General features: G+C 44.9%; 1 long non-coding RNA gene across 1 annotated transcript; it reads right to left on the reverse strand.

The window, feature by feature from the left end:
• Positions 1-20,994: 20,994 nt before the first annotated feature.
• Positions 20,995-25,330, reverse strand: LOC131511753 (uncharacterized). Its single transcript, XR_009261712.1, has 2 exons — positions 24,985-25,330; positions 20,995-21,317 (listed from the first exon to the last, which is right to left on the reverse strand). It is a non-coding gene; the product is annotated as an uncharacterized LOC131511753 (long non-coding RNA).
• Between the last annotated feature and the right edge of the window lie 1,418 nt (positions 25,331-26,748).

The following is a 26,748-nucleotide window of genomic DNA, read 5'->3' on the forward strand; positions in this document are numbered from 1 at the left end:
TAATTCTGATGGATAAGAAATGGCAGAGGATGATTTCAAAAGATCTTTTTTTAACATGATGAGAAAAAAAGAGAGTGACTTCCCATTTTATTTTTTCCTGTGAATAAGTGTATCTTTAATCCTAATAGTATTTGCTGAAATAGAGTTTTGGCTAAAATCCAAAGGGAGTTTTCAGAGCTGGCAATTTCTTTTTACATCTGCTTCACTGACGCAGCCATCAGACAAGGAATTCAGTTCAATAAACATTTATTGAGCCCCTACTGTGTGTCAGGCACTATACTGCCTTCTAAGGAACTCATAGGTAAGACAAGAACCCAACAGACGACAATGGTGTGTGACAGCTGGGGAAAATGCCCCCTGCTACTTTCACTTCATCAGGTGTTCTATTAAATAAATCCTTACTATTCTCTGCAATAAGGAAGCACATCCTCCACCTACCTTGTACTAAAACCTTGAAAATGTTTGTATTTTAAAGCCATGTCTCTCCCCACTAAGTCCCTGAACATCCTCTTCACCAAAGGAAGTACAGAATTAAAGTACATTTTTTTTTTTAAACATTTATTTATTTTTGAGACAGAGAGAGACAAAGCATGAACAGGGGAGGGGCAGAGAGAGAGGGAGACACAATCTGAAACAGGTTCCAGGCTCTGAGCTGTCAGCACAGAGCCCGACGCGGGGCTTGAACCCACAGACCGCAAGATCATGACCTGAGCTAAAGTCGGCTGCTTTACCGACTGAGCCACCCAGGTGCCCCTAAAGTACATTTTCAAAGGTGTTTCGTATACATGTTAAAGTTTAAGAGGCCTCTGGTTTAGAATATGTGAATGAATTTTTTAAAAACGTTTCCTTAAAAAAAAAAATAAACATTTTTGAGAGAGACACACACACAGACGCGTGCCACATGCAAGCGGGGGACAGAGTGGGGGGGGGACGGAGAAGCCGAAGCCAGCTCCTCGTTGACAGCAGAGAGCCCGATGCAGGGCTTGAACTCAGGAAATCGGGAGATCATGACCTGTGCCGAAGTCAGACTTAATTGCATCCAGGTGCCCCGACATGGATGCATTTTGATTCTTTTTTTTTTTTTTTATTGCAACAAGTTGTTTATTATTAATGAGAATCAAAACATTGTGGTTGTCAAAAGCCTGGCTTGTTTTTTGTGTATTTGAGGGTCTTTAATGTTGCTCTCACTCACTTGCATGACAGCAGGCTCACAAGGATCAGCCCACAGCCTTGAGTGCGCTGGTGGGAGGGCAAGATAGAGACTCTCCTCCATCTCGGTGGTTTGGGCAGAAAAACAGGCCAAAACCAAGCTGACCTAGAAAGGACAAGGGTGTGTTCCAGGCGGGGGCTCCCAAAGCTGGACCTGTGGTCATGTGTAAAAACAGGGCTAGGGCTCCAATTTAGTCAAGTTACACCAAGACACTTTGAAAAGCAGCCAGCAGAATGGAGAGGAAAAGGGGAGTGGAGAGGAGGAGGGGAGAGAGAAAGGTCACAGTAGAAATCGTGTTCGCTTCATCTTCCTTTGGGATTTAACTCCCGATTGACGGAAAGACCACCTTTTAGAGACATAGCCTTCCTAAGTCGGGGTTCAATGGTCTCCCCATCCCAGTGGGATACATGCATGTTTGTGTCCAGTGAAAAGGGTTTCCAACCTTTTTTTTCCAGTTTATTTTTCAGAGCAACTAAGGGAGCAGGGGCGTGGCAGAGTGAGAGGGAGAGAGAGAGAATCCCAAGCAGGCTCCGCCCTGCCAGCACAGAGCCCAGTGTGGGGGCTTGAACTCAGGAACCGTGAGATCATGACCTGAGCTGAAATCACGAGTTGGAAGCTTAACCAGTTGAGCCGCCCAGGCGCCGACCCCCCCCCCCCCCCCAACCAACCTCCCCTCCCCGCTGCCTTTTTTTAAGTAGGCTGCCTGCCCAACATGGAGCTGGAACTCACAATCCCTAAGATCAAAAGTCGTGTGCTCCATCGACTGAGCCAGCCAGGCACCCCTTTCCAATCTTTATGAAACTGAGTCATTATTTTTGAATTAGCACGAGGGTCTTTCAGAGTTACCAAACGGAAAGGATGTGTTTGGTCAAGAAAGCCTGTTCAATCACCCTTCCACTTTCTAGCAATCCTTCAATGACACCTGGAGCCCCGGCCACAGCTACTGGCTACTGCCACCTTGAAGACCCGGAATAGAATGACCCTATAAACTTGTGACCCTACACTCTAAGGTATACATATAGGGCAGAGGGCCCATCCCCTTTTCTTCTCTTCCTTTAGGCATTTCTTGCCCTTCCAACCCCAACCCATTCAAGAGCCCAGGTTATTTCCTTCCTATTTTGTGAGTAGTTATGTCACAGGTGCTGTGGGCACAGCTAGGTGCTGGGTCAGATTTGTGGGGAACACAGAACTGTCACCTGGGGTGCTCTCACTTGACTGCTGGGTCAGGAGGGGCCAACTAGCTGAGCACTGCAGAGGGAGGAGCAGGGGCAAAGGCCGGGGGAGCTGGGCAGGTTCTGGAACTGCAGAGAATCCAGTAGCAGAAATGTAGCTGGTAAAGGCACGGGATCCTAGAGGAAGCAGTGGGAAGAATGGGAGAGGGTACCCAAGGGTAGAATGTGATTTTGCATTTTAGAAAGAGCCTTCTGGGGGCACCTGGGTGGCTCAGTTGGTTGAGTGTCCCACTCTTGACTCTAGCTCAGGTCATGATCCCGTGGTTCGGGAGTGTGAGCCCTGCAACGGGCTCTGTGCTGACACTGCAGAGCCTGCTTGGGATTCTCTCTCTGCCCCTCCCCCACTCCTGTCCTCCCTTTCAAAATAAATAAACTTAAAAAAAAAAAAAAAAAAAAAGGAAGTCCAGGAGAGATTTATTAGAGATTTAATGTGCTACCACTCTCATGAATGCTGTATTTTTAAAAGACCTCCAAGGCAAGAGTGGTGCTCCACACGCAGGGAGGAGTCCCTGATGGTGGAACCCGGTGCACCCAGAGACAGGTCTGGCAGCCTGGATGCCTTCCCTGTGGCTGAAACCACACTGGAGACAGCCTCTCAACGAGGAAGGACATCAGCGAGGAAAGGGGGTGGGGAGGACATCGGTTAGGAGTGGGGGCTGGGGGGCTGGGGGGCTGGGGACAGAGAAGCGCGGAAGAAGACCCCGGGAGTGTCAGGACAGCAGGCAACTGCTGCACACTGGACTCACTCGGGGGGTGCGGGATGCTCGCACCTTGTCCCAGCCCGACTAAACATTTCTGGGACAGAGCCAGCCATCGGCCTTTTTCAGGCTTCCGCGAGGCCGATGTGCTGCCAGGATTGAGAACCACTGCCCTAACCTGGTGATGCTCAAAATGTGGCCCGTGGACCAGCAGCGTCACCTGGGGGCTGGTTAAAAGCGTGGTCCCACTTCGGACCTGCTGAATCAGAATCCATATTCTCCCAAGATCCCTGGGTGACTACGTACCGGAATCATCTGGGGAGCTTTCAAGAGACCGTCTCAGCACCTGGGGCCCAACGCTAGCAATTCTGATGGGATAGGCTTGGAGTGTGGGCTGGGCAACTGGACTTTTTAAACCTCCGCAGAGCATTCTCAAGTGCAGACAGGGAGGAGGAGCAGTACCAAGTTCAGAAATTCTACCAGCGTTCTTCATGGCCTCAAAACGAGGAGAGGACAGTGGGGCTCAGGACTCTATAAACACAGACCCTTATAACTAAATGCAAAGTTAATTTGGAAAAGTTATTCACAGTTTAAAATACTTGAATGGGATTCCGTGTTCTTTTCAGCCTGTCAGTCCTGGAACTGAAATTCCTGACAAGCAGGAGCAGCCAGAATATTCAGTTGGAAATATGCTAGCCCTGTGCAACCCCATTCAAGGCACTCAGCCTCATGTGCCTAAGTGTGTACGTGCCTGCAGTGCCCAAGACAGCAAAAGATCAACAAAGGAGGATGTGGCAGTCAGCCTCTAAAACGGCCCCAGGGGGATCTCCCTTTTGGTGTTCAGGCCCTGTTTGCTCCCTTTGTACGTGGGCGGGAGTTGGTGACCAGCTTCTAGCGAATAGAATATGACAAAGCAACGGGATGTCACTTCTGAGATTAGGTTACAAGACGACTGTGACTTCCATCTCTCTCTGCCTCAGAGCCCTTGTGAGGAAAACAAGCTTCCACATTGTAAGTGGTCCCGTGGGAGGCCCATGGGGCAAGGAACTGAGGTCTCTGGCCAACAGCAAGGTCCTGAGGTATATAGGTGCGCTGGGCCAGGGCCCTTCTCCAGTCAAGCCTGCAGGTGTTTGTAGCCTTGTGTGAGAGCCTGAGTCCTTTGTGTGACCAAAACTCAAGAGCCACACAGCATCACTTCCACTGGGTTCCTCTGTTTGGAGCAGTGGGAAGCCACCCGGGTCAAGGGGAGGGAAAACAGTCCACCGTCTCAGTGGAAGGAATGTCAGTCTCATTGTAAGAATATTCGGGATGAGATACACACACGTGTACACATGTATATGTATATGTATATTTATGTATCAACACGTGTACATACATACACATGAACATATCACTGCGTGGCTCTGAACCCCCTGAAGAACGCTTCAGATCACAATCAGGGTCTGGGTGTGAGACAAAACAGCTCCCACAGAGCAGCTCCTTCCACCACCACCTTCTGGATTATATTTTTATAGTTGTCCATCTTTGCAAGATGCAGTCAGTCACCAAGTATTTGTACTCCTATTTTACCATTACTGTCATCATTAGCATGGCATCCCCACCACTGGGGTCCCGGGGAGAGACGAGGAACAGTATTCCCGGCATAGGGCTTTGGAGCAAGACACATCTGGGTTGGAATCTCCGGTCTACCCTATATACTGGTTCAACCCTATTAACAGCAATCTCTTGGAGGCTGCTTCCTCCTTTGTAAACATGGGGATTGTAATACCTACCAGTGGGGTTGTTGTGAGCATGCAGGGAATCTATGAAGCATCTAGTTCATCATCAGAGCGAAAGAATGCCAGGGTCAGTCAGGAAATGCCCTTCCTTTGGCTAGGAGAGAGGAGAGCTGGGACTTTTTTGGTCCCAGCTCTCCTACAGGCCGCCAGGGAAATGCCTGCAGCCTCTTGGGGCCTGGGCTAAGTGTGAACGTAAAGGGTTAAGGTCTGAATTCAGAAGCAGAGGGTGGAGGGGAAGGCCAGGCAGGAGCTGGGGCCGGGCACTATTAGCATGCAGCTGGTAAATGCTGCCCACTGATCCAGGCTCAGCTGTTGCTCCTCCCAGAGCCAAAGGAGAAGGATGAAAAACAGCGGGCAGGACTGTTGGTAGAAGGGGTCTCTCTGCGGGAGCTGTTCCATCTTGCACAGCCCTGATTTAAATCCGAGGAGCAGCCCCTGGAGGGGGGTTTGTGAGCCATGCCATGCTAATTAGCTGCATTGTTATATTTTGGTGTCAACATTAGAGTCCCTCTAGTATTGGAGCACTTCTTTCTCTTGCAAACATTTTAAATCTTGCTCCCGTGTCCAGAAGTCTCTGCCAGCATCTCCGGGCAGAGGGGCCTGAAGTAGAACCTGCAGGATTTTCTGGGGAAGATTTGGATGGAGACTGGTTTCAGTCAAGTGAGAAGTTGCTAATACACCATAACCAGAATCTTCTTTCGATTTTTCATCCTATTGAAACCACTCCTTCAGCTTCCTGAGTTAGCTTATGTTTTTAATGGCTAAGGTTTTTGGTTTTTTTGTTTGTTTGTTTGTTTTTTTAACGAAAGGGGCGGGGACAGGGGGTGGGGAACCAATAAAGTAAACGTTGAGAGACTGGAAGCCCCGTGAAGGGGCTGATTAGCTTATGCCAAATTCCCTGCAAAAGCAATTCCAGAAAATTCAAGCTCTCTCTGCCAAATGCCTGGACTGTCTGGGAGCCAAGAAGGAAAGGAGGGACCAGATGTGAGAAATCTTGGCAGGGAGCCCTGGTTGGTTGGGCAGAACCAATTTTCCCAACTTGATCTGATCCCAGAGAGGATCGGGTGATTCAAAAGCTAGTCAGGAAGACAATTGTTCCAGGGCCTTCTGGGTTACTCATAACTCATGCCCTGACTCACCAACCTGGACCCTCTCCAGGTAGAGACAGAGTGAGAGGCTCAGGGTGAGCCCACAGAATGGCCCGCCCAGCCAGAGGCAGACCCAATCTAGACGAGGACTGCGGAATCGGAATTTTTGTCTACAGGGCAAAAGATGCGTGCAGTTTATGAGGCTGGTGGTAACCTTCCTATTCCTGGAGGCTGAGTTGAGAGGGAGGCCCATGCATTCCAATAACCAACTGGAATTCTCAAGTGGGTGTAACTTGGCTGTTCCCGATTGGGGCAGTGGGGACTCTAATGCACAGGAAATAAGAGCATGGCCAGGTAGCTCAGTGACTCAGGACGACAGTGAGATGCTTCAGACCTGTAATGTGACTACTAGAAAGGTGACTACAAGTACGCACGTGACTCTTATCTGTGGTTCACGTTTTGTTTCCTTGGAAGCACTACTTTAGAGACATTCAAGTCTCCTCTCTCCTAAGGCAGAGTGATTGAGAACATGGGCTCTGGACCCTGACGGCTTAGGCTGAAATCCCTGATCTGCCCTTATCTGGCTGCAAGACCTGGTTAAGTCACATAGACTACCCGTGTTTCGTTTTCCACATGTCTAGGATGGGACTAATACTAGCATAAAGGTGGGGAAAGCTTGACTGAGAACATGGACGTGAAGCACACAGAACAGGGTCTACAGTAAGCATTTCATACATAGTTGCCTTCGTTATTATCTACACTTCCAAGTTTCCCATAAAACCAAGAAGCAGACAGGGAGGAGTCGGGGATAACGGGGCATGAGATTGTTGCTCTTGGGATCCATCTTCAACCCACTGGTCTCTCCATATTAGCTCATGAGAAGAAGCATCCTCTTCCCATGGATTTCATTTACGAATTTGGAAACCACAGTCAGAGAGGCAGACTTTCTTAGTAAAGACCGAAGAAGTCAGCCAGCTCAGAATGAGACACTTGGCGTTCTGCCTTGAAATGGGAGGCCGCGGGTTCAAGTGCAAAGAAGATTTGACTCAGTATCAGAAGATGACCTGGGTCTAAATCCTGTTTACCCTAGTAAGAGTCTTAACCTTTCTGGGCATCAGATGCCTCACCTGTACACAAAGCTGAGTACCCTCCAGTTCTCTACATCGATCAGAGAGTCTACAAGGTTTTCATCAGTATCTACTCTATACCTAGCACTGTGGGAACAGTAAGTATCCCACAAGGAATTTCCAGGCCAAGAGGGAAGACATGGAGCGATTAATTACGTAGATGCAACACACACACATACACACCCCAAAAAATGGGAAAGAAAATATAGGAAGCTGGGTAGGATCATACCAGTTAAGGAGTCCTAAGTTGGAAGAATCAGAGAGGGCTTTTCTGCATATGCTGGGACACCATGTGAAGAGAGAGGTGGAAAGCCTCACAGGCAAAGGGAATAGAGTAAGCATAGGCTTTAAGGTGCCAGAGACAGAGAGAAAGGCTGAGCAGGGAGAATGCATGAAGTGTGGAAGCGTATTGGTTAATTTTATATGTCAACTTGGTTAGGCTAGGGTGGCCGGTTGTGTGATGCTAGACCCGCAGTCTAGATGCTGTGACAGAATTTTAGGCGTGACTAACCTTTAAAATCAGGGTAAAGCAAATTACCCTCCATAAAACAGGTGGGCCTCGTTCAATCAGTTGAAGGCCTTACAAGCAAAAACTGAGGTTTCCTTCTCCAGAGCAAACTCTGTCTGAAGACTGGAACATAGAAATCCTATTGGCAGGGCCATGCTCCAGAGAAGAATCTAATCCATTTTTTTTAGTTTCTGGAATTTCTGGCAATCCTTTGTATTCCTTAGCTGGTATACATATCACTCCAATCTCTACCATTGTTCTTAGATGGTATTCTCCCTGTGTATCTGTATCTTTTCTGTACTTAGAAGGACACCAGTCATACTAGATTAGGGTTCACCCTACTTCATCATCTCAGTTTGATTACATCTGCAAAGACCCAACTTCCAAACAAGATCACATTCACAAGCCCCAGTGGTTAGGACTTGAACGTATCTTTTTGGGGCACCACAGTTTAACCTACAACACAGCGTATCAACTTTTTTAGGTAAAATGGTACCCCCTACTTAAGGACCCCTTTACCATTCTCCAGAAATCATCGTTTAAAAACAATTAAAGTACAATCATTTAGGGGCTCAAAACCTCATAGAACTTAACCTGCCTCAACAATATCGAAAAGGTGGACTTTTTTATTTTTTTTATTTTTTTTTATTTTTAACATTTTTTATTTATTTTTGGGACAGAGAGAGACAGAGCATGAACGGGGGAGGGGCAGAGTGAGAGGGAGACACAGAATCGGAAACAGGCTCCAGGCTCCGAGCCATCAGCCCAGAGCCTGACGCGGGGCTCGAACTCACGGACCGCGAGATCGTGACCTGGCTGAAGTCGGACGCTTAACCGACTGCGCCACCCAGGCGCCCCGAAAAGGTGGACTTTTGATAAAAACTCTGATGCCTGTCTTAGCTGAACTTCACTTTAATGAATATTAAAACAAAGCCTTTGCAATTTTCGTCCGTCACTGAACAAACAAACGGTCCTCTTGTTTCTGAATCAGCAACATTTTAAGTGATTCGATGAGGCACCAGCCAGGTCTGGGTGTGCTAATTAGCCCGGAGACATGTTTGCTGTAAACCCTTAGGCCTTGGTTGAAAACTAAACAGTAGGAAGATGCCTCAGGATGCCTCAGAGTTTCCTTCCGTTTCGACAGGGAAGGAAAGTTTCGTCTGTTTACTCCTGGGTAGCTCGTGCTATACTCTGCTTCTCTCCCTCACAGCCTTAAGGTCATCTATCTGCGGAGATTTTCAGCATCTTTTTAAAACCTCACCTTCGGTCTGCTTGAAGAATTTTACCAGAGAGTAAAATAAAGTTTTATTTTTCCACATCACCAACTAAGTTTGGTTTTTGTTGATATTAACCTAAATGCTTCGTCTATATTCTCTCACGTAATCCTCACAATGACTATCATTTGGCTATCAGTATTAGCCACAATTCTAGACGGGTCGCTGTTAGACCTGTAATTTGCTCTTGGTGGCTTGGCCAGGGAGTGGCAAAACTACTTTTTGAACACAGGCCTACAGGACTTTACTCCTCACCCGATCATTTGACTTTACTGCCTATTCCTCTATTCGCAAAGTCTCAGCTGGCGGCTCATGGACCTCACCCATCCCGTAGAGGAGTCTTGGGCAGTGATTTTTTTTTTTTTTTTTTTTTTTTTTTTAATTTTTTGCCAAGGTTTTGACATTTTATCTTTTAGGTGATCTCCACAGCCAATGTGGGACTCGAACTTACAATTCTGAGATCAAGAGTCTCACATTCTACCCACTGAGCCAGCCCCTTCTAGCCCATTCTAATTCCTATTTTCTCACCCTGTTACTTTATACATTGATGTTTCACTCAAGAGTGCATCTGATTTTTGCCTGTCTCTCCTACATTTGAATGCCAGAGTTTAACATCTTTTCCTGTTTTTCTCCGCTTTAACCATTTCAAGACCTTGTTGGATGTGAAGCACTACGTATTTCCACCTGAATTCTATAATTTGTAATTACCAATATAGTTACAACCACTCCGGATTTGTAGATATGTTCACTGGTTAGAAAGTATTTTAATTTTCGGGGCGCCTGGGTGGTTCAGTCGGTTGAGCGGCCGACTTCGGCCCAGGTCATGATCTCGCGGTCCGTGAGTTCGAGCCCTGCGTCGGGCTCTGTGCTGACAGCTCAGAGCCTGGAGCCTGTTTCGGATTCTGTGTCTCCCTCTCTCTGACCCTCCCCCATTCATGCTCTGTCTCTCTCTGTCTCAAAAATAAATAAATGCTAAAAAAAAAAAAAAAAAAAAAAAAAAAGAGAAAGTATTTTAATTTTCTCATAGATGCAGTGGCTATTTTTACCTGATTAATCTGTTATATAACAATCTACCTCTCTAGCTACATTTTAAAGGACAAGACAGGAACTTGGGGAATATCTAGCCAGTTTTTTGTTTTTTTTTTTCAAGTTTATTTTGAGAGAGAGAGGAGAGAGAGAGAGCAAGCGAGCGCACACACAAGGAAGGGAAGGGGAGAGAGAGAATCCCAAGCTGGCCCCGCACTGTCAGTGCAGAGCCTGACACAGGGCTCCATCTCACGAATGTGAGATCATGACCTGAGTCCCAATCAAGAGGTAGAGGCTCAACCAATGGAGCCACCCAGGCGCCCCTAGCCTATGTGTGGATTAAGTAGCTACTGTCCCACACAAGTGGGACTTTTACATACAAAGATATTTAGCCTGTGAAAATGAATAAAAGGAAACCTCATTTAAAGTGGAGTCAGGAGGCCAGAAGGGGGAGCCCTCACACCCCACCACAAGTCCTCAAATGCTGAAGCAACAGGAAGAGAAGGACCTTGCATTCCCCACAGGAAGTAGCACATCTACGCTTCACTACCCCACCAGGAGAAACAAAGATTTTCTCCTTGCCTGGCAACAGCCCAGCCAATGAGAGACCGTCACAGCTCAGCCAATGAAAAGCCATGAAACTTAGTACTCCCAGTTTATTCCAGGGGACTTAAGAGGCTCTCCCAATACCTCCTTTTTTTTTCACAAAAGAATATTCCTTTCCTTTCCAGATTTGCCTATGGTTTTGTCATAGCTTGCATGTCTCAAATTGCAGCTGCTATTCCCAAATAAACCTGTTTTTGCCGGTAAAAGAACTGACAGTTTTATTTTTAAGGTTATCATACCTTATACAACAATCTTAAATATGGCTGGATATTGGGAAACTGGTGTGAAAGTACTCTTTAAGCTTGTGGAGTTGTCTTTTCAAGCCCACCCAGGTGGAACCAAGCTTGGACTCTTCAAACTGTCTCCCCACCCAAGGGAGAGCAAGAGTTCACCCAAGGAGAATAAGAATTCGGTTTGATGCAGTTTAAAAATAAACAACTCAGGGGGCACCTGGGTGGCTCAGTCAGTTGGCTGTCTGACTCTTGATTTCAGGGTAGGTCATGATCTCATGATATCGAGCCTTGCATCTGGCTCTATGCTGACAGCATAGATTGGAGATTCTCCAATCTTGGGATCGGGATTCTCTCTCGCCCTCTCTCTCTGCCCCTTCTCCACGCTTGCTCTCAAAATAAACATTTAAAAAATGAACAATTCACCAGTTCCAAGATTTCCTGCTTCCATAATACCAAATGCCTTACACCAACTAGAGCATTATCTGTGTGTTATACTACATGGTGTTCCATATTAGCTATCTGTAGGTTTTGTAACAGGTTGACTATTGATTACCGGGTTAATCCATGTGTGAAGGGTTATCTGGAAAGCCCTAAGTTCTAAAAACCCTTCTCAGAATGAAACGGTCTTTGAAAGCCATGACAGTGATGCGTGGAAGATAAAATGTTCAGGCATCTACACAAGGGGCTCAGGGATCCCTACAAATACCAAGAAAAGTCCTATGATCAACCCCATCCAGAGGAGAAGTCATGCTTCATAACTGCTGTCAAGTTCCCAGCTAAGGGGTCTTCATTTCCTTCATAAGTCCAGTCATATTTCGACAGGGCTCTGAATGAAGGTTACTTCCAAAATTTAAGCCATGTACTTTTCCTTGCCAATTACATTTAAAAAATCAAACCAAAGACTAATCAGCTTCTTCCCTTGACAAAACACATTTAATATCTCATTAGCTTTGGAAAGTTTCACAGCAAATTGGCATTAATGGACACTCTAGAAAGAGCATTATTGTCTTTCCGTCTAAATAGCTACTGACACTCTTGGTTCTTCCCATTTTTTTTTCTTTTTGGACAGTATACTCTGCACAGTGGCTTTATAAAAACAGAGTGAGGGGCGGTATTAGTTCACCTGCTTCTCTGCATCTCGAAGCTGAGATAGACAAATGGGCTGACAGACCGCTGCATTTCCTTTCGCTGCTTTGTCTTCAAGGGATACTGTGGAAAATTAACTTGAAATATTATCAAGAACCTTTTTTGCTCCTTTTAATTCCAGGTAAAGGAGTTATGCCTCAATGTACTGATCCATTTAAAATACCTGACTCCATTCCACAGTTGTCAGATGAATAGTAATTGCTTAGCAATAACTCTTGCACACACAGCCCTTGCAAAATAAAACCACTGTGAGGAGATCACGATTTCAGAGATTCCTTCCAATCTAGGTATGTCCATCCAGTGGAAGAACACGACTACACTTTAAGAAAAGGTACTGAAAGACTCTTACCTAAAAAATAGCAAAATGAACAGTAAGAAATTCCAAGTTAGGGCTGGAATGGAGAGAAACCTTCCAGGGTTAGGGTACGGTTGTTGTTGTTGGTTTGTTTTTTTTTTTTTAATTCTCATATTGGCCACTAGAGGAGAATCATCACAGGTTTGGGAACCACTAGGAGAAACCCAACAGACCAACCCCCTATCACCAGATCGGATGGTGTCTACACTGTCTTCATTCAATTTAATTCACAAGTTTTTAGCAGGCTTTAATATGTCTGTATCGCCACGTCTGTTGTTGTAAAATTCTTTAGAGAACGGCAGATGATGCTCTCGGTCATGCATTTCAGCAAACTGTAATTCTTGGAAGAGGTGGGTGATGGAATTCAGCTTCCACCGGAGGAAGATATAAGGAAATTCTGCTGGGAGCAAGTTGCTACAGTTGTAAAACTGGTTGCCAACACTGTCTTTTATGGTATCCAATGCCTATGCAAAACTCACAAGATAAATTTCTACTTAAATTTGGAGGCAGGAAAAATTTTGTCTTTCTAAGCAGTCGTGTGTGCTTGCTTTTCATGTATAAAAGAAACTGTTTACAATCTAAAGCTAAATTTACTATAGAAGCACAATAATAAACTACTCCAGGGGTGCCTGGGTGGCTCGTGTCTGACTTCAGCTCAGGTCATGATCTCACAGTTCATGAGTTTGAGCCCTGCATTGGGCTCTGTGCTGACAGCTCAGAACCTGGTTTGGATTTTGTGTCTCCCTCTCTCTCTGTCCCTTCCCCACTCGCACTCTCTCTCTCCCAAAAATAAACATTAAAAAATTTTTTAAGAAAATAAACTACTCCAGCTATTTGGCAATGCCTGGTTTTTTTTTTGTTCATTTTAACTTGCTTTCTTATTATTTTTATAACCTATTTTCATAGGATTTAATATCATGAGCCATCTCTCCCTCCCTTTTTTGGCATACAGGACTACATTTTAAAAATTACTCCAGTTAAAACAAGTTACCACTATACACCTATTAGGAGACTAAAATTTGCAACTTTTCTGACCACAATGTTATGAAAGTAGAAATCAACCACAAGAAAGAATCTGGACAGAGCACAAATATATGGAGGTTAAATAACATACTACTACACAATGAATAGGTCAACCAAGAAATCAAAGAATAAATTAAAAATTACATGCAAACAAATGAGAATGAATACACAATGGTCCAAATCTTTGGGATGCAGCAAAAGTGGTCCCAAGAGGGAAATTTATAGCTATACAGATCTACCTCAAGAAGCAAGAAAAATCTCAAACAACCTAACCTTACACTAAACAAGTCAGAAGAACAAAACCCAAATCTATCAAAGGAGGGAAAGGATAATGATTAGAGCAGAAATAAATGATATAGAAACTAAAAAAAACCCAGTAAAACAGACCAGTGAAACCAGGAGCTGGTTCTTTGAAAAGATCAACAAAATTGATACACCTTTAGCCAGACTCATCAAAAGAGAGAGAGAGAGAGAGAGAGAGAGAGAGAGATCAACAAATAAAATCACCAATGAAAGAGGAAAAATAACAACCAATACCCCAGACATACACTTAGAATATTATGAAAAATTATAGGTCAACAGATTAGACAACTTAGGAGAAATGGAAAAAGTCCTAGAAACATATAGCTCCACCAAAATGGAAGCAGGAAGAAATAGAAAATTTGAACAGACCGATTACCAGCAATGACATTGAATCAGTAATCAAAAAACTCCCCAAAAACAGAAGTCCAGGACCAGATAGCTTCACAAGCAAATTCTACCGACCATTTATTTGGTTTCTGCCAAACATTTAAACAAGATTTAATATCTACTCTTCTCGAACTATTCTAAAAATAGAAGAGAAAGGAAAACGTCTAAATTCATTCCATGAGGCCAGTATCATGCTGATACCAAACCAGGTAAGACACCACAAAAAGAGGACTATAGGCCAATATCTCTCATGAATATAGATGCAAAAATTCTCAACACAATATCAGCAAACTGAATCCAACAATACAGTAAAAAATCATACAGCAAAATCAAGTGGACTTTCTTCCCAGGATGCAAGGGTGGTTCTATATTCATAAATCAACCCACATGATACATCACATCAATAGGAGAAATGATAAAAACCATACAACCATTTTAATAGATGCAGATTAAGCATTCAACAAGGTACAACATACATCATTCACGATAAAAACCCTCTGCTAAGTAGGTCTTAACAGAACATATCTCAACATAATAAAGGCTTTATATGAAAAACCTGACAGCTAACATCATATTCAATGGGGGAAAACTGAAAGCTCTTCCCATAAGGTCAGGAACAAGACAAGATTGTCCACTCTCACTAGTTTAAAGAACAATTTTTGTGTAAGTTTATTTATTTTGAGAGAGATAGACAGAGCATGCAAACAGGAGGGGTGGAGAGAGAGGGGACAGAGGATCCAAAGCAGGCTTTGTGCTGACAGCGAAAGCCCAATGCTGTGCTTGAACTCACGAACCGCAAGATCATGACCTGAGCCGAAGTCAGATGCTGAACCAACTGAGCCACCTAGGTGGCCCTGACTACTTTTATTCAACACAGTATTGGAAGTCCTAGTGCAGCAGTCAGACAACAAAAAGAAATAAAAGTCATCCAAACTGGTAAGGAAGAAGTACAACTCTCACCATTTGCAGATGACACGATACTATATATAGAAAATCCTAAAGAACCCAACAAAAAAACTACTAGTATTAATAAATAAATCAGTTTATCAGGATGCAAAGTCACAGATACAAAATTAGGGTACAGAGATTTGTATATTCCAATACAATAATAATGAAGCAGCAGAAAGAGAGATTAAGAAAACAATCCCATTTACAATTGGCCGAAACCAATAAAATATCTAGGAATAAACTTAACCAAAGAGGTAAAAGACCAATAGTCTGATAGCTATAAAACACTGATGAAAGAAACTGAAGGTGACACAAAGAAATGGAAAGACATTCCATGCTCATGGACTGAAGAATATTATTAAAATGACCATATTGCTCAAAGCAATCTGCACATTTAATGCAATCCCTATCAAAATACCAACAGCATGATTCACAGAACTAGAATAATCCTAAAAGTTCTAAGGAACCGCAAGCAACCCCAAATAGCCAAAGCAACCTTGAAAAAGGAAGAACAAAACAAAGTATCAGAATCCCAGATTTTAAGATACACAAGTTGTAGTTATCAAAATAATACAATACTGGCACAAAAATAGATACATAGATGAATAGAACAGAATAGAAAACCCATAAATAAACCCATGATTATATGGTTAATTAATCTTCCACAAAGGAGGTAAGAATATGCAATGGGAAAAAGACAGGCTTTTCAACAAATAGTGTTGGGAAAACTGGACAGCTGCATACAGAAGAGTGAAACTGACCATACACAAAAACAAACTCAAAATGGATTAAAGACCTAAATGTAAGACCCGAAATCATAAAAATCCTTGAAGAGAGCACAGGCACTAAAGTCTCTGACATTGGTTGTACCAAGATTTTTCTAGATAGGTCTCTGGAGGCAAGAGAAAGAGATGCAAAAGTTAGCTATTGGTATTACTTCAAAATTATAAGTTTCTGCACGGTGAAGGAAACAATCAACAGAACTAAATGGCAACTTGCTGAATAGGAGAAGATATTTGCAAATGACATATCCAATAAAGGGGTTAGTATCCAAAATATGTAAAGAACTGATACAACACCCACAAAACAAATAATCCAATTTAAGAAAGGGCAGAAGATATGAACAGACTTATCTCCAAAGAAGGCCTACAGATGGCCAACATCTTGTGTCTACAAGAAAAAATGACCAACATCACTTTTTCAATGTTTATTTATATTAGAGAGAGACAGAGAGTGAGTGAGCAGGGGAGGAGCATAGAAAGAGGGAGACACAGAATCAGAAGCAGGCTCCAAGCTCTGAGCTGTCAGCACAGAGCCCAGTGCAGGGCTTAAACTCACAAAAACTGTGAGATTATGACCTGAGCTGATGTCAGATGCTTAACTGACTGAGCCACCAAGGTGCCCCTCAACATCACTTATCATCAGGGAAATACGAATCAAAAGTATAATGAAATATCACCTCGTGCCTGTCACAGGGCCTAAAATTAAAAACACAAGAAACAAGTGTTGGCAAGAAGGAGAAAAAGGAAGCCTTTTGAACTGCTGGTGGAAATGCAAACTGGTGCAGCCACTGTGGACAACAGTGTGGAGGTTCCTCAAAAAGTTAAAAATAGAACTGCCCTACGATACAGCAATCATACTACTATTTACCCCAAAAATGCAAAAACACTGACTCAAAGGGACGCATGCATCCCTATGTTTATAGCAGCATTATTCACAATAGCCAAACTATGGAAGCAGTCCAAGTGTCCATCGGTAAATGAATGGATAAAGGTGTGGTATATATACACAATGGAATATTAGGCCACAAAAAAAGAATGAGGTCTTGCCATTTGCAAGCTAGAGAGTACAGTGCTAAGTGAAATAAGTCAGTCAGAGAAAGACAAATACATTGGATTTCACTCATATATGGAATCTAAGCAACCAATGAGCAAAGGAAAAAAAGAGTGAGAGAGACAAACCAAGAAACAGACTGTTAAATATAGCGAACACATGGATAGTTACCAGCAGGGAGGTGGGTGAGGGGATGGTGAAATAGGGGATGGGGATTAAAAAGTACACTTACAATGGTGAAAAAAGTAACTTACAAGTGACCAAAATAAAAAAAAAAAAAACGGACAGTACCAATTGCGGGCAAGGATGTGAAGCAATGGAACTCTCATCTGTTACTGGTGGGATTGCACAATGTCACAGCCACTTTGGAAGACAGCGATAGTTTCTTACAAGGCTACACACAATGAGAACGGATGGGCAAACTGTGGTATACGTATATTGCTCAGTGATAAATAACGAGCTACCAAGCCACAAGAATGCATGGATGACTTTTAAGTACATGTTGTTAAATGAAAAAAGCCAGTTTCAACAGACCACATGGTTTATCACTCCCATTTTTAAAAGTTGATTTATTTGAGTATTTTTGAGAGTGTGAGCTGGGGAGGGGCAGAGAGGGAGAGAGAGGGGGACAGAGGATCCGAAGTGGGTTCTGTCCTGATAGCAGACGGTGCTTGAACTTATGAACTGAGAGATCATGGCCTGAGACAAAGTTGGACGCTTCACCAAGTGAGCCAACCAGGCGCCCTTAGGACTCCCATTATATTAAACTCCAGAAAAGGCAAAAATAGAGAAGTAAAAAAGATTAGTGGTTGTCAGGGGTCAGCAGGAGGAAAGGAGGATTGAATGGGTGGAGCACAGGGGACTTTTGGGGGGGGCGAAACCATTCCATATGATACTAGAGTGGTGGATACATGACACTATTTGTCAAAACCCACAGACCTTTATAGCACAAAGAATGAACCTTAATGTATGCTGCAAACAGATCCCTTAAGGAAGCTGGGAAATCCTACGATAGAATGCAACAAAACAAATTATATTACAAATATATGAACAACCCCACTGAAGGAGTGAGGGACCTAAGTAACTTTGGAAATGACTGCAGTCTGCAAGGCTAAAGGCAAAAGAAACTGTCCATGAGCGCTGTTCTCTAATAAGGTTGTTTCTATGGGGGGGAGGGGTATAGGTTAACCATGGGTTAATGTATATATATTGCCATACACGCATATTGGAATTGAACATTAAGTAAGCGGATAGCAGGTGGAGGGATCCATCCATCAGAGTGGGGAGGTTAGAATGTTCCATGCAGCAATGGATTAGGGCTGATAACAACAGCATGAACTCACGTTTAGCTTCATACAGATACACAGGTTTGTATATTTGCTCCTTGTTCTGTCAGCTAAGAGGGCCTAGAAGCAAAGTTACCCTAGTCCCAACAAACACTCCTAGCACCCAAATCTTGGTTTCTTCTTCTTCTTCTTCTTCTTTTTTTTTTTTTTCCAATTTCCTTACATGTTTATTGACTTTTGGGAGAGAAACAGAGTATGAGGAGGGGAGGGGCAGAGAGAGAGGAGACAGAGACACAGAATCTGAAACAGGCTCCAGATACCCAGGTGCCCCCCCCCCACACCCCCAAATCATGGTTTCTAGTATTATTCCCCAATAAAAGGAACTAGAGCCCTTTGGTTCTTCTAGGACTGGGGCCGAAAATATACAAGATGATCTTGGAACATCTAGAAGGCCAGAAAGTAAGGAAGTGCTAACCCAAAACTGTACAATCCCGTGAGGAGAAGGGGATGTCAAATGAACACAAGAGCCAACTGAAAGAGCTCCCACTGGCCAAAGCTGAAACAATTTAAGAAAATACGGTAGTATTATTGGCTTATTACCCAAAACATAAGTTACATATCCATGAGTCTGTACTGGTACAAATAAACGACTGAATAAATAAATGAATGGGAGAGAATAGAGAATCTTTCATGAGGAGGAATTTCAACCATTTTATGTCAATACTCTACCCTGAAGGTCTGGAGCATAGTCTCCCATTCCTTAAGTATGGGCTGCACAGAGTGGCTGCCTTCCAAAAAGTATAGTATGGAAAGGAGGGGAAAAGGTAACTCTACCGTTACTGTTGGGGGAACCCGACAAACACTGCCTCAAGCCGGGCACCACAATGACAAAATACTATCATGTTGACAGTACAACCTTGATAGGATGTGAGAAAATGGCCCTTCACCTCTGAGGTCTTCACCCCCTCAACACAGAACCACAGTACAATCGTGGGAAAAACGTCAGGCAAATCCCAATCGAGGGATATTCTGCAGGATCCCTGACCAGCCCTCCTCAAATCTATCAAAAAACGAAGTCTGAGAAATCATCGCTTCCAAGAGAAGCCTAAACAGACAACTGAAAGTAACATGGTATCCGGGATGGAATCCTGGGACGGAAGAAGGTAAGTAGGTAAAAATAAAGGAAATCTGAGTCAAGTGTGAACTTTTGATAATAACGTATCAATATTAATTGTAATCACTGCACCCTGCTGAGGTAAAACGTTGAGGGGGATGTTGGTGCCAGGTATGTGGAAATTCTCTGTACTACTGTCACAATAGTTCTAGATGATTTAAAATTAAAAGTTCAGGGGCGCCTGGGCGTCTCGGTCGGTTAAGCTTCCGACTTCAGCTCAGGTCGTAATCTCACTGCTCATGAGTTCAAGCCCCATATCGACCCAACTGCTGTCAGCGAGGAGCCTGCTTTGGATCCTCTGTCCCCGTCTGTCTCTCTGCCCTTCCCCTGCTCACGCTCTCTCAAAATTAAACATTTAAAAAAATTAAAAGTTCATTACGATGACACACACACACACACCTCTCCAGAGCATGGGCTTGTGTTTCAGAGGGGAAACTTGCAGGCCCACCAGGCAAACACCTGGAGTAGCTGAGGCTCTGAGCAGAGTCTGTGGGGGTGGAATTCAGACCACCTCACAGTGGTTCAGAAAAGAAGTTCTACTCTCATCTGTTCAAGGTGTCAAGCCATGACTTCTCATCCATTTCCAATGGGCAAACCCATGCCACAGGGAATCCTTGGAATTTCACCCAAGGGAGAAGAAACTCCTCAGAGAAAAGAATTTTGGAATGCGACGTTGTCCCTATCATGCAACAGATCTGAGGGAAAATGGTACCACCCACGGAGAAGCGTTTTCTGTCTGGCTGGCAGAGCCTGCCCCCACCTTCATCCCTGAGGTGGGACCCTGGGGAGAGCAATGAGGTCCCAGCGAAGGCACCTGTGGATCACACCCCAGGGAGGTGGATCTAGATACCCTGCTGGGGTGGGCCTGGGAGGCACCTTGAGGCCCACAGGCCCACGGAAAGGAGCAGGCCTGTAGGAAGGAGGTGCCGTGTCACTAGGCCTTCTGATTTTTCATGCGAAGCCAGGCATTCCAAATGTCGTATGCAATTACAGAACCTTTTTTTTTTTTTTTTTTTTTGCAACTGCAGAGCTTTTAAATGTAGGCAACTCATTCAACTTCTTTTTTAAGAAAGCACTGTGCTGGCTAAACAAAACACATCTGACGGCCTTACTCAGCTGGTGGACCCCCAGTCTGTGATCTCCGAGAAAGGGGAACTCTCTTGATAGTGCTCAGGTTTCAGAATTATACATTTAAAAGCCAGGACGATGGAACCTGCATGTTAGCCACTAGCCACTGGGACGTGTGGCTATTTAAATTAAAACTAATTTAAATTGTATATAATTAATTATTAATATAATTAAAATTTGACTTCCTCAGTCACACTAAGCCCATTTTAAGCACCCAACAGCCTTTTCCATCATGGCAGAAGCTTCCATCGGACAGTGCTAAATATATAGGACATATTGGGACAATCGTCAAAATTTGAATACAAGGTATATATTGGGTAACATGTGTCCATATTAAATTTCCTAATTTTGATCCATATAACATAGTTATGTAAAACAGTTTTTTATCTCTGGATGAATATGTGGAGATATGTAAGGGTAAAGCAGACAGGAGGCCTACAACTTGCTCTCAAATAATGTAGAAAGAAAACATATGTACTTAGATCGGTAATGCAAATGTGGCAAAACCCTAATAACTGGTGAACCTGGGTACTATTCTTGCAACGTCTCGGAAAATTTGAAATCATTTCTGAAGTTAGGGTGAAAGGGGGGAAATGGAGGGGGAAACACACACACACACATACACACAAACTCCAGGGAAGCCAAGAAAGTTACCATGTTGACTTAAACAAGGGGTGGTCCTCAACTGTCCATGGTACACCCCATCTCATGGCCTTCCTCAGGGGGTTTCCTCACACACATAATTATCGCACACGTTTCCTCCGTGGCCCTTCAGAACTTCTCACTTCCTTCGTGGTGCCTTCATGCTCACTGGGCAAAGTGTCCCCAGTCCCAGGAAACTCCATTCTCCGTTTGCAGGTTGACATGATCATTATTGGACACCTCTTCTGGCTCAAAGTAAGGTATGCCAGGCTCTAGAGCCCTTCTCTGGCCCCTCACTGCTCAGTGTTTCACCTGGAAGAGCGTAGCACAACAGCGTCTGTCCTCAGCTGTAGCCCAATTGGTTTTATACATTAATTCAAACCGGGCAGTGCACCCAGAGGTGTTCATGGTACCAGGCTGTCACCACCTACCCACCTAAGCATCGCAGCTGTAAGAGATTTTTTTTAAAAAAAAATTTTTTTTTCAGTTTATTTTCAGAGAGAGAGAGAGAGAGAGAGAGAGAGAGAAAGAGAAAATGAGAACACAGGCAAGGGGCAGAGCGGGAAACAGAGAAACCCAAGCAGGCTCCAACAGTACAGAGCCCAATGAGGGGCTCGAACCCATGAACGGTGGGATCATCCCCTGAGCCAAAACCAAGATTCCAACACTTTGCCAGCTGAGCCATCCAGGCGCCCTGATTTAAGAGCTTTTTTAAATTGGTATGCAGTGGGGCTCCCGGGTGGCTCAGTTGGGTAAGCATCTGACTTCCCCTCAGGTCAGGATCTCGCGGTTTGGGAGTCTGATGCCCGCGTCGGGCTCTGGGCTGACAGACAGCTCAGAGCCTGGAGCCTGCTTTGGATTCTGTGCCTCCCTCTCCTTCCCCCTCCCCCACTCGTGCTCAGTCTCTTTCTCTCAAAAAAAAAAAAAAAAAAAGTAAACATTAGAAATTTTTAAAAATCGTTTCGTGTTTACATCTTTATGTACCATCTTACTCAAATGTGTAATTGCAGTAATATACGTGCATTTCATTTCAGTGCAATGGTTTTCTTTTTCCTCTTTTGCTTCTAACTTCCCGCAACACCTTTCTCTCTTCTTTTGGCTTCTACCCAGGGTGCGGCAAGTCCTGCTACCCTTGCTTCCATCCTGACCACAGAGACCCCAGCCTTGGGCACATACAGTTGTCTGTCCACATTCCCTGGCATTGGGAGGGGAAAGGACCTGTGGTGCCAGAACACCCTCAGCTGGTTTTCTACGGAATCCTTTCACTCTAAGAGCACCTGAACGTTCTTAACCTTTGTTCATTAGCAGGGCACTGGGTGCTGTTGCGGTCATAGAAGTCGCATGGTTATTTTCACCGAATTCAGCAAACACTTCTTGAGAGCCTACTTCGGGATCCAGGCACCCTGCCAGGTGCGGCTGATAGAATCCTCATCAATGAGACCTTGCCCTTGAGGAGTTCCCAGGCGGCAAAACCCAGAACTATGGAAGGTGCTGTTTTTTATCAGCAGTGCCGGGGTAAACCGGGCATTGTGCTAGAAGCATGAGCTCATTTGGGGGAGGGCACCTGCCGTGACTGCAGCATGCCTTCTCTGCGAGCAGAACCTCTGACATCAGAGATGTTGCATCCTACCGTGTACATTCTTCAAACTTTCATCTCACATGTAGCTCCTGTTATACTCTCAGGCTCCCAGACTTGTTCTATGGCCCAACTAAGAGGCAGTTTCAAGTTCAACCAATCGAGTCCAAAACAAAGCATCCAAGAGAGGAATGCACCTGCTCCCCAAAGCCCCTCTCTGTATAGACAGAATTCATTTATTGCTCATCTGGTTCTTCCTTCACGAGAGACCCATGCTTGTGTTTGAAGGCAGTTCTCCTCTTTTTCAGGGTTTTCTATTAATCCCTCCCCACACCCACTTCCAGGCTTGGAAGGTATGGATAACTCAACACTTCTTTCCTGGGCGTTCAAGAAGCACCTTGGGCAAGGCATCAGATAAAACTCTCCATATGAGTGATAAGCATTTTCCACACCAGCTCTGCCAGCAACAGCTCAACTACACAAGAAGTGACAGTGACTACATAAACACATCCCACTACACCCAAATTAAATGTGTCTCAGCTTTCCTTCCTCTTGGCAGAATTTCCAACAACAACCGTGGACCCTCCCTCCACACCCCGCTCTTGACAGGAGGGCAAGTCAGAAAGGAAAGAGATAGGCACCTTAACCGCCGACACTAAAAATAAATCTTACTTTTATGAAAAAACAGAAACACAGCAAAACATATGCTGTGAATGCCCCCTGGGTCCCTCCCAGGGCCTCCTAGGGCCAGTGAAGGCCTCTGAAGCCCAAGCTTCAGTAGCTTCTTGGCAAATCCACCTCTGCTCCCATCAAATATTTTGAGCCACTCTAGAAAATCGCTGAGCACTTCCTGCAGAGAGCCCTGGATTTGAGAAAGCTCTCTCTGGGGAGTGTGTTTTTGGGATCCTTCTTTCCTCCAGGACATATTGATGTATCCTCAGTTACAGGCAAGTGGAACAGCAAACTCTTTTAGGTTCCCAGGGCTCAGACCGCGTTGACCAACCATTCAGCTTTGCCCGTCCCGGTTTTAGCTCCCCCAGTCCCACATGCCGGGAAACCCCCTCCATCCCAGGAAAACCAGGATGGCCAGTGGCCCTGGTGTGGGCTCTCAGAGGAGGCACAGAGCAGTGGCAACTTGACAACCACACAGACTTGGGGACTGCACCCATGCCTGCCTGCCTTCCTGGCACAAACCTGCCACATCCCGACCTGAGAAGGAAGGGAAACCGGCTCTAATCAACTTAAAGGAATTTTTTGAAAGAAGAAAGTCCTCTTTCTCTTCTACCTTGAAATCGGAGACCTGGGGTAGGGGCATCTGATTTGCTAAGTCAAGCTACGTGTCCGCAAATGCATAGTGGGGTCAAGAAGGCAGCTTAGAATTCATCCTTTTTGGCTGTCAAGGGAGGTGGACTCTCGGGACTTCCAGACACATACAGTGACAAATTCCCCAAACTTGGGAAGGGGATACGGGTAACAGCCAGCCAAAGAAACCACGAAGTCAAAGACTAAGAGTTTATGTTGTACATGCATCCAGCATGAACGAGCAGGGCAGAGAGTGGAAGGAAGCTGTGCATGTCAGGGTTAGCCAAAACAGGTTTACAAAGAGCCAGCACCTGCCTTACAACCTCAGGGGGGCCATGAGGAGGGACGGAGATGTGGTCTGTGTGCTCAGGATCTGTTTGGATGACAAAGAACAGCCAGCATGGAGGGCTGGTGGCAGATAGGATTGGAACAAGATGGGGTGCTCTAATCCTAAAAACGCTCAAAGGTTCAAAGGCGGGGGCACTGATATTCAGGGGACGTGGGGAAAATCACAAGATCTCGGGCTCTAATTCAGGGGCCTGCCAAATTGCTCAGACACGTTAGCTGAGGATTTTGGATCTGGTACATGGTGATAGCGAAACAGGGGAGATAAGACAGGAGAAGTTACATTTTTCTTTCCAAGAAGAGCAAGTGTTAGTATTTTTGCTGCTTTGGGTTTGTCGCCATTTCTCCTCAACCCTACTCTAGGAGCAGTAGCTCAAGTCAGAACCTCAGTGTTTTTCAAAACCCATCTGGCTCGACTTAATCCGTTTTCACACCCAAATGTCCGCTGTTTGCAAGGCCCTCCGGGCTTGACTGCCTGGGTGTATTCCTATCCTTAGCTATTTTAGTTGCACGGATAAGTCACTAGTTGTTTTCAGAAAGCTGTGGTCCAAGTCAAAAACTTGAGCTTTCCAGGGCCTCTCAAGCCAGAGTCCCACCCCTACTGTCTTAGCTCAGTGCTTCCTTCTGGCTGTCTTGTTAGTTTCTACCCTGCACAGGGAGCTCCTTTCCCCAAACATAGGCCTTTTGTTGGGGACAAGACAGGGTTGTTTTCCTGTTGAAATCTGTTTCTTCCCTTCTCAGCTTTTAAAATCTCACCTGTCCTTCCCGTTCCTGCTTTACCGTTTCTTCTCCCCGGGGCCTGCCTGCTCGTGTCCTCCCAGCAGGCAGTCAACTTTCCAGCCTCTGAACTTCAGAGAACTTCACCTAGCCCAGCAACAAAGCAGCGTCTTCCAGCACCTTGAAAGCTAGACCTTGCTGTTTTGTAGACAAGAACATAGACCTCATCTGGCAGCAGGTTAGAAATGCTGTATCTTAGCCCCACCCAGATCTGCTGATTCAGAATCTGCATTTTAAGGAGATTCCCACATGACTTGTATTAGACACGAAAGTTTCAGAAGCACTTAAGATCACCGGTCCCCAACTTCAGCTGCCCTACAATCTCTTGAGGGAGTTTTAGAACATGTTGACCTCTGGGTCCCGCCCCTAGGGATTGTGATGAAATAATCTGAGATGCCAGCTTGACAAGGGAGAGTTCGATAAACTGCCCAAGTGACTGTACTACACAAACACAGCAAAGTTTGAGAACCACTGGCTTAGCACAGTCACTCCGTCCTTGTCCCATGGCCTCAGGAAATTCCAGAGCCTCCCGTGAGATCTCTGTTCTGAAACCGTCTCGGGCAGGGGTGGGGACGTGGGCACGTCCTCGCCATCACCTCTTTCTCGGGGGTCCTTCCTCATAGCACATGCTGGCACTCCATGGGTTTCGCCACATCTTTGAATCCCAACACCCACCCAAAGTAAAATTTGATGCACAGGAGACATCTGTGGGTGTGGTCCGCTACAGACCTGGGAACATGGGTGAAGGGGGGGGGGGGGAGTCGACATGACCAAAGTGCCAACAACCTCTAAGAGGAATCGTTTTGTCAGTGGTTAATAAAATGTCTCAATATATTTATGCCTTTATGGACATAATAGCGCTGCCTTGACCTTATAGTTGTAGGGGTATGTTTCTTAACTAGATTCAAGTGCTTTGAGGACAAGAACCGGCAGCCCAAGCCCTTAGCCGGTATTGGTGCTCAACAAGCCGCTACTGAGGAACTGAGTTAATCGCTTGGGATTTAAAAACCCATGCGTGAGGGGTACCCAGGTGGCAAAGTCAGTTAAGCGTCTGACTTTGGCTCAGGTCAGCATCTCCCAGTCCGTGGGTTCAAGCCCCGCATCAGGCTCTCTGCTGTCAGCACAGAGCCTGCTCTGGGTCCTCTATCTCCCTCTCTCTCTCTCTGCGCCTCCCCTCCTCTCCCACACTCTCTTTCTCTCTCAAAAGCAAAACACATTAGAAAAATAAAATAAAATAAACCAGATGTGTCAGAGGGGCACCAGGGTGGCTCAGTCAGTTAAACGTCCCACTTTGACTCAGATCATGATCTCACGGTTCATGGCTTCGAACCCCACGTCAGGCTCTGTGCTGACAGCTCGGAGCCTGGAGCGGGCTTTGGCTGTGTCTCCCTCTGTCTCCACCCTTACCCTCCTAGTGTTCAGTCTCGGTATAAAAACCCTGATCACAAACTCCTACAGGCAAGGAAAAGGAGGCGTCAGACGCAGTTACTAAATGGTAAAGAAGAAAGAAAGTGAAACCTTTGTAACAGACTGTAGGAAGTAAAGTTCTGGGTTACCTGAATGAACGAATGTTAATTAAATATAACACCATTATTAACTGTAACCATAATTAAGGAAGAATACTTCTCATCCGAGTTTGTCGGCAATAAAGTGATCTTGCTAAGCTTTGTGTTCCTTGCCCCGATATACAAACCCATCTCCACATGTGGCTCGCCTGCTTTCGAATGACTGATCATCTTGTTA

The sequence above is a fragment of the Neofelis nebulosa genome, chromosome 5 (assembly GCF_028018385.1).
Source record: "Neofelis nebulosa isolate mNeoNeb1 chromosome 5, mNeoNeb1.pri, whole genome shotgun sequence".
NCBI lineage: Eukaryota > Metazoa > Chordata > Mammalia > Carnivora > Felidae > Neofelis > Neofelis nebulosa.